Genomic DNA, 8,610 nt, shown 5'->3' with positions numbered 1-8,610 from the left:
GCTGAATGCATTTGAGGGTTTGTTTTGTCTTTTGCCCCTATTTTATTTAATCTTATCTCTTTGTTAGCTTTTTCGGTCAGCCAACTACTTTGTTGATGGACACAAACACAGGACACGCGTTTGAAGAAGAAGAACGCTGGAGAGTACAGAGAGCAGCTATGAGTAAATCATAAAACAAACACGAGAGAAAAACAATTGTTGATGCCCACTTTGGCAAGGAGGCCCAATAACAGGAAGAAGCCCAACAATATGGGAGAAAGGAAGTTAGAAAATTGAGAAGAAACCCATTAAGTCTTAATGGCAAGGATAATGGACCATAGGCCTAAACAATAGCAAAAAGGCCTCAAAGATAGCAAGCAGGCCTAAAGGAGCCCAAAGAAAGAAATAGTAAACTCATGGGCATTATGAGAAATAGAAAGTAAGCAAAAATGAGTCAAGGAGACCCAAAGTAAAGAATTAAGTAAAGGGTTGGTGGAAAAGCTCATAAACCCAAAGGATATGGTAATTTGGGCTAGGGAAGTCTAAAAGACTTAGCAAAAGCCCATAGGAATGAAGAATTGGAATGGGCCGAGGATGCCCAAAAGAATGAAATGGGCCAAGGAAGCCCCAAAGCAATGAAACCGACCAAGGGAGCCCAAAATAGCATGAGTATTAGCCCAATGATGATGCTGGGCTACTGGAATTGAGCAAAAGGAAAGCATACAGTAGGTCCAAAAGGGGCCCAGCAAGCACGAGTCAAATAATAGCATGATAGAAATAATAGAATGGCACGGTAGAAGTGCTAATCGACTTGCAAAAAGAGTGAGGGATGGATTAGCAAAGGAAAAGCCCACAATCAAGCAAGCCCTACCTAGGAAAGAAGTAATACATAAAGAATGAGAGCTCAGAAACTCATTCACGCCACAAGAGGTTAAGAACGAACAACAAAATATGTAGACGAGCCTTCAGGTCATGGCAAATGCATGAACAACAGACAAACCATTGACGCACATGGAAGTGGAGCATGCACAAGATTTAGGCACCGCCAACTTGTACCCAGCCAATACAAGAGTGGTGGATCATAGTTTAGAGGTAAGAAAGGGTATGGTCTGGCGGTGGAAAGAAGGGGAAAGCCTATTTTGGGGTTCCCGCTCAAACTATTTTGGGGGAAATGTCCTACTAGGATGACATACCACCCAAAAGAGGGAAATATGAGTTGGAATCACTTGGTGCATGCCATGAGCGATAGTGAGAGAGAATGCCTACCCTTATCCGAATAAGAATGCCACGTTGAGCAAACAAACAAAATAAGACTCTCTGTCTGGAATGGGCTGTGGCACGGCCAGCACAAGTAAGTGGTGATGGCTGGGTAGCTGACAAACCAGTGGGTGGTCTGGGAAGGACACCCACACCAAGAAAAAAGCGGTTAAGGGGTAAAATAGTAAAAATCTAGTCACGGCAGATAGTATAAAAGGGGCCTCAGCCATGCATAGTAGAGGAACAACAACATAACCACAGAGCAAGAGAGAACGGAGAGAAAAGAAAGTAAGAAAGGGAGTGAAAGAAATTTAGAAAGAAAAAGAAAGGAATTAGAGAGAAAAACAGAGAGCAAAACAAGAGTGTGATAGTGGGCATACACCAATAAGTTATTCTTTCTCTCATTCTAAAAGCTTACCTTCTAGTAAGGTTTAAGAGATTTGAGGATAAGCCATTTAGGCCCATTCTCTCAAAGTGGGTAATTTTCGTGGCAGGATCCTCTTGTGAGATTGCCCACATTGAAGAGTGGTTCCCTTCCTAGACTTAATTCTGTAGGGAAATCAAGCATGACAGACTGACCATTCTTCCTTTTATTTTATTGATTAAGCATTGGTGTGCTCTCCTTTCTTTATTGTTATCATCTAATTTATGTTGCATTTATATTACTGCATTGTTTCTTCCTGTATTAAGCTCATCACTTAGTATTTTCTGTTTTTTAGCTAATAGTAAACATATTCCTTTTGTAGTTGCTATACTACACTTGCCTGCCATAACTTTTTTATAACAGTTTCCTCTGCCATGGGCATGTGACCAAGGTTTCAGTAAAGGGGCTCTAGTTTGTGCACAAGTTGGCTTTTGGTATGTTGTAGTCAAGCCGGTCCTGACTCTTCTACCTAGAACCATTAGGCCATAGCGTGGCAAGAGGCAGCCTAGCCTGTAGTTGCGAAAAAGGCCCACCACAAAAATTTATAATTTCAATAGTTAGAGTTATCTCTATTGATAAACACAAACACAGGATCCAAGGCCTATTTTTTAACAATCCATAGCCAAACTGAATAGCTTTTTGTTGTGAAATTTTAAAAGTACTCGCAAGTGCACGAACCATACCAAAGTATAGTTTGACAAGAACGAGGTTGAACCCACTGAGATTTGTATGAACGTAGGAAATTTAATTAAACCTTAACCAAACTAATCATAATCTAGTTCAATAAAAATTAGTAGTTTTGAAATTAAAAAAACTAAGCAAATAATTAACCAAAGCAAAGATGTGGTATAAAGCAGTAAAAAGATATAAAAAATCTAGAGAAAAGAATTAAGGTTTTGAAATCCGTCTTGTTAATTCATATTAGCATATATGTATGATTATTAATTTTTCCCAACCCATTGCATGATAATCTAGAAATCAATCTTGCTATCATGGAAAATATTCTCATTAAAAACCCTACTTAAAAAATCTAAAGCATGCGCTTCTTTACTTCCTAGGTATAAAATCAAATCATCAATTGTATCCGTTGATAAACAAATCACAAGAGATATCTAATTTTGAAATCAAAAAATTATAAACTAAGCATTCAATTAATTAAGATAAATCCAAAATCATGAGAAAAACATTATTGAACTCATATTAAGAATCATATCCTAGTCAATGATGAGAAACAAAAATTTAAATCATTAAAGAACAACTACTGTGAGAAAACTTATATCACATAAATAATACTGATAATCCTTAACAAGGTTTCATCCTTAACCTTAATTATACATTTAGCTACTTATAATAATTAAAATAAAACACAAGAATATAATACAAAGAATTAAACTAGACAAATAAAACAAAACTAGAATGAAAGAGAGAAGTCACAGTGCTAGAGAAAAGCCACAGAGGAAGTCATATGCGGCACTGCCCTCTTGCTCCTATTTTATGTTTGGGCAAGACTTAAATACAGTACTTATGTGTTGTTCCTTAGGTTCTCCTTTTAAGATCCTACCATGTGGATTTTTTTTTCATGAGATGAAAGTGTATTTTTTAATTAAATATTTACATGACTGAATCTTAAGAGGGAACTTAAAAAATAATACCTAAGGTACTGTACTTAAATTTCGTTATTTATGTTTCGCGTTCCGTCCCTCGTAGTCCTCTTATGTTTTGCTGACTCTTTTTTATATCTACATGAACGCTGTCTAAAGCTTGAAGGAAAACCCGTGGCCCAATTGTATAACTAGCCATCTCAAATGATCCAAGTTAAGTACTTAGTAGCTTCTTGTATTAATTCTTTATGCCTCACACCTTTCTTTGCTTTATTCTTCTTTTAATTAACACGGCCGAATCTAAGTAGGCTCGAGTCAATTGGCCTAGCCCGAGCATTCAACTTTATTGTAAATTGCTCCAACATGGCCACGTGAATAACTTCTTTCTTTTCTGTCTGCCACTTCTGATTAGGCTTTATTCACATCTTGTAGGCTTTCAAGTCTGATTTCGGTTTAGTCCACTTGAATTAGAATCTATCATTCGGTTTCAAATAAAGCCCACTAGCATGTAAAACCTTTATAACCTATAAAACAAAGATAGATTATAATCAATCACAAATTAACATAGAAAATGAGGTTAAAGATGTAAATATGAGGGTACTTTATTGTATATATTTTTGTACATCACTTTTCAAAATAAAAGATGGTATTTTTTGGAGTGTATTGCTTAATAATGACATGATATTTCATATAAGAGATTATATATAAATAAGTAAACAATTATATATTCCCAAATTGAAACAAAGTGCCAACCATTATCTATTCCCAAATTAAACGCAACTATTAGATTATTTTTTAAGATATTAGATTATGAAATTAGTTTTCAAGATTGTAAATTTCTTATATGTTTTTTTTTTCTTTATCGAATTAGCTATCCAATAGGGCATTTGTAATTTTTTTTTTGGTATTGAGATGTTGTTATTGTGCAGAAGTGAAACTTGTGTGTTTGTTTTAATTATATTTTCAAACTTCTTTGTGTTTGTGCTATTTTATTTTGGTTAGCAATGTTATGGTTTATATAATACTATAATTATTGAACAAGTATCAATTTATTGAGTTAAGCTCTTTTTTTATATGAGTAGTGAATTTAAAATAATGCATTTCACACCAAGTAATTTGTTACATAACTTACCAAGTGGCAAATATATGTTTTTTCTTTAATAATTAATTTATGTGAAAAATACAGGTCGACCTGACTCGTAACCCGATTGACATAACTTGTTTCTAACCCGCTTAAAATGACATTTTTTATTTACCTTAACCTGTTTTTGACCCAACTCGTCCGTTTTGCCACGTCTAGTTTTTTAGTCTTAAATTGTGTTTTTCTAATGGAAAAAGGGTGAGGTGGGTTACAACTATCTAACAGGGGTCACCTTAGGTAGGTGAAATGACATTTTTCGAAACACATGTAAGCACTATTAAAACATGCCTACATGTTCACCAACAACAATTACCTTAAAAATTTAAGGGAAATGTTAACGAATGTTAACATTGATTTAGAAACTTTTTTTAGAAAAAATTTATGGGAAAATGATAAAGTAATTCATTTTGGGAAAATTATTAGGTACTCCCGGAGTACCATTAATGCGTACTCTTCATATCACATAAATGGTGGGTCCCATCATGAATTTAATTAGTAGGACCTACTATTTATGTGAGAGGAGGGAGTACGCATTTATGGTACTCCGGGAATACACAATAATTTCCCTTCATTTTGTTGTAGCCTTTTATATTTCCCATAAAAATGGTTTCAAAACTTATCTAATATGGTTTATTAACAATTGACTTAGGGTCACCCATTAACATCACACCAAATTTAATAATCTAGCTTATGTTTTCTATTTGATTTATTCTTCTTGTTAGGAATACCAATCAAAGCAACACCAGAAGTTGTGTTGGTGAACCCGTTGACAAGATTCAAGGACTGAGAGAGGATCATTATAGAATTATAAAGTACAAGGAAAGAAGCCATCTTTGTTTTTAATGAACAAAAATGGGTAGGAGACGATTTAAGTTGGCCTCTTCTACTTGGGTGTAACCATAGTGATATCTTATTTGCAAGGTTCGAGCCTGCGGGAAAAAGGAATCCAAATGAGCCATAGTTGTACATTCAACCCTATTGAAGACGCTAGTAAGTATGAGTTGAGAGTATTGAAGGGAAAAAAAAAACCATCTTTTTTTTTTGCTGAGATATGGAGAGAAGCCATCTAATCCCATAAATGTAACAATAGTTAATAAGAATTGGAAAATGCTGGAGATACAGATTTTTTTTTTTTTTAATTTATAAACTATTGATGTGGTGAGTAGTTATGGATAAATGAAAAAAATTATGTTTGTGATGGATCAAATGAAAACTAGTAATAAGTTGACCATAATAATAATTTATAAAAATATTGTAAAATATTTTATGAGTGTAGCGTTACACTTACTTGAATTGAAATTTTAATCTAACCCCATCATTCTAGCAAATAGATGACTATTAATATAATTTGAATATGGGGATGCAATCTTGGCTACAATGCGATGATGCGTGGGCTGCAATAACACGACTAACCCGCAAATTTTGAAGTCTTTAATTTCTTAATGCACAGTTACAAATTTCAATTCTATCTAATCTAATGTAGAACCTGCCGCCGGAACTAATTGCAGATATACTGCCCCGACTTCCCGGAAAAAGTCTCTGCCGATTCAGGTGCGTCTCCAAGTCATGGGGCTCTCGAATTTCTGATTCTGAATTCGTCAAAGCTCACCTCCACCGTGCCCAATTCAACCGACTCATCCTATCCTCTGCTAATTCCCTCTACTCCATTGACCATGAAAACGAGGTCGTCGCTGCGGTCGAAATCGACTACCCTAAAGAGCAAACCCAAAACCGTAATCCTCATGGGATTCAGATTATTGGGTCTTGCAATGGCCTCGTTTGCATTATGCCTCAACCTGACATCTTCTTCATTTTCAACCCAGCGACCCACGAGTCCACCCGGTTGCCCTATGCTTTGATCGGATATGGAGGCCCGTGTGCTGCCATTGCTTATGGGTTTGGCTATGCGGCCTCCATCGACGATTACAAGCTGGTCAAGGCCGCGCCCTCACCTGCCATGGCTGTGTTTTCACTGAGACTCGGCCATTGGGAAACATCGACTGGCTTTTTTTACGAGAACCTAATTGAGAGTGAGAAAGACCCACTCCCTCCTGGGACGCTTCTCAATTGCGCTCTCCATTGGGTCTTCAAAGTTCGCGGTTATGGAGGTAAGTGCGTCATTGCCGCTTTTGATTTAGATACCGATAAGTTTAGTAACATGCCGGTACCTGAAACCGCCGTGTCGGGTTTAGCACGGGAGTTTTGAACGGGAGGCTTTGTTTGATGCATCGTGAGGATGGTTTAAGGCGTGGACATTTCTGGGTTATGATGGAGTACGGTGTTGGAGATTCGTGGACTAGGATTTTGGTCGAAGAACCGTGTCTTGTGGTGAAGCCGTTGTGTTTGTGGAAAAATTCCATGATTTTGATTGCAAAGGATAAGAAGGAGCTGGTTCTATGTGATCCCAAGAATGGTACGTGCAAGAGTTTTGAGGTCAATGGCATTCCGGATATGTTTTATGCGGATGTATATGTGGAAAGCCTTTTGAGCTTGCCAGTCTTCACCGAAAAGAACAGTAAATTTGAGTTGTTTTGCTTGTGTTTCTGATTGTGAGTTTACGGATTGAAATTGAATAAAACTCGAGCATTTTTGCGTTGCCATTTTGCATTTTTTTCCCCTTGTGATTGCGGTGATACTTATTGCATAGTAGTAAATATACCATCATATTAAAGTATGTTGAAAAAGAAAGCAGTAGTTGAAGCTAATAATAAGTACAATAATAATTTCAATGTCTTGTGTTTGATATATTATTCCCCTTTTGGTTAAAGGTGAAATATTAAAGTGGCGTTTGGTATGGGATAATGTTTTAGAATTTCTAGAAATATTTAAAGATTTCTATGTTTGTTTGCAAATTACGCTAGGAAATCAGATGTCAGGAGAATCCTTAAACCCCTCTTAGTAGGAATGTGGATTTCCTTTAAAACAGGTGGGAATCCAGATTCCCAAGCTTAAAAGAAATTATATTTTTTATAAATTGACAATTTTAACCCTTTTTTCTTATCATTTAAGCAATTAAGATAAATTATAAAACAAATTATCAATATCTTCTATCTTGTCTTTATCTTTTTCCGCCAAAACAACATAAATAGGATAAATAACTCTGCTAATAGTTATTTTTGTATTATTCTTGTCATTTTGAAATGTTAGATCACAGTTTTAATGAATGTGTTGCTAATTAATAGTTTATATAATGTTTTTTATCTATCTATTTAGAGTAAGATATTTTTTTAAAGGACTAATTAATAGTTTATATATATTTTTTCATTATTTATTTAAAGGAAGATTTTTTTTTTAAAGGGCTTGGTACTTCACATTCAAATCTAAGGACAAAATAGGAAAAACAAATAATTCATTTAAGATTTCTGGGAATACACCAAACATTATTATCTCACATTCCTGGGAATCTCCTAATGAAACCAAACATAGGAATAACTACATTCCTAGGAATGTGATTCTTAGGAATTACATTCCTAGGAATCTGGATGCTAGGAGTAATGTGGATTCCTCTTTCCAAACGCCACATAAATGTTTAATGCCTCATTCCCTCCAAAAACGCCTGCATTAGTATGAACCCCGATTTTCATTACAATCTGTAAATGTTTTATTTAAAACAAGCCATTGACATCACTTTCAAATACCTTGTCTTGCTCGTTCACTCGAATATGGTGTCTTGATTCAACTCACAAAACTTATTGGTGCCAACTTAAATTGTTGATCAACTATTTTTTATGCTCATTGGCTGTACTGCATCCATGGAAATATTGAGCCAAGCTGATACTATTGACAATTCTACAGTGAAGTGAACATCCGGTTGTGTTTTCTTAACAATCGGTTTCATTGATATATACTTCATCTTTTAAGGATTTCATCATAAGTGCATTATTCATGTTAGACCCTCTTGTGAGAGATCCCTGAAGTTCCTTTTTGGTTTGCAAATGGTATCTCTTGCCCTTAGATATATTAGTAAGTTACTTGTGCAATGCACAAATAATATTGTAATAATGTAAAATGGTTTTAGAAAATATTGTATATATATTATAACATAATTATTATAGAACTTTATTAGTAATAAGTTTATTATAAAAAATAACAATTATAAATTGCACACACATCCATTATGATTATTCAATTGAATTAATGTAAAAAGGAAAAAAAAAACAAAACTTTGGGAAAATAATGTAAAATAAAAGTTAATATAGAATGTGTCT

At 35.0% G+C, this 8,610-nt stretch overlaps 1 pseudogene; it reads left to right on the top strand.

The window, feature by feature from the left end:
- The first annotated feature begins 990 nt into the window (after positions 1–990).
- Positions 991–6,950, top strand: LOC142639537 (F-box/kelch-repeat protein At3g06240-like; annotated as a pseudogene).
- Positions 6,951–8,610: the final 1,660 nt, after the last annotated feature.

The sequence above is a fragment of the Castanea sativa genome, chromosome 6 (assembly GCF_040712315.1).
Source record: "Castanea sativa cultivar Marrone di Chiusa Pesio chromosome 6, ASM4071231v1".
Classification (NCBI taxonomy): Eukaryota; Viridiplantae; Streptophyta; class Magnoliopsida; order Fagales; family Fagaceae; genus Castanea; species Castanea sativa.
Note: the sequence above shows the minus strand (reverse complement) of the source record. Positions and strands in the feature narration are given on the sequence as shown.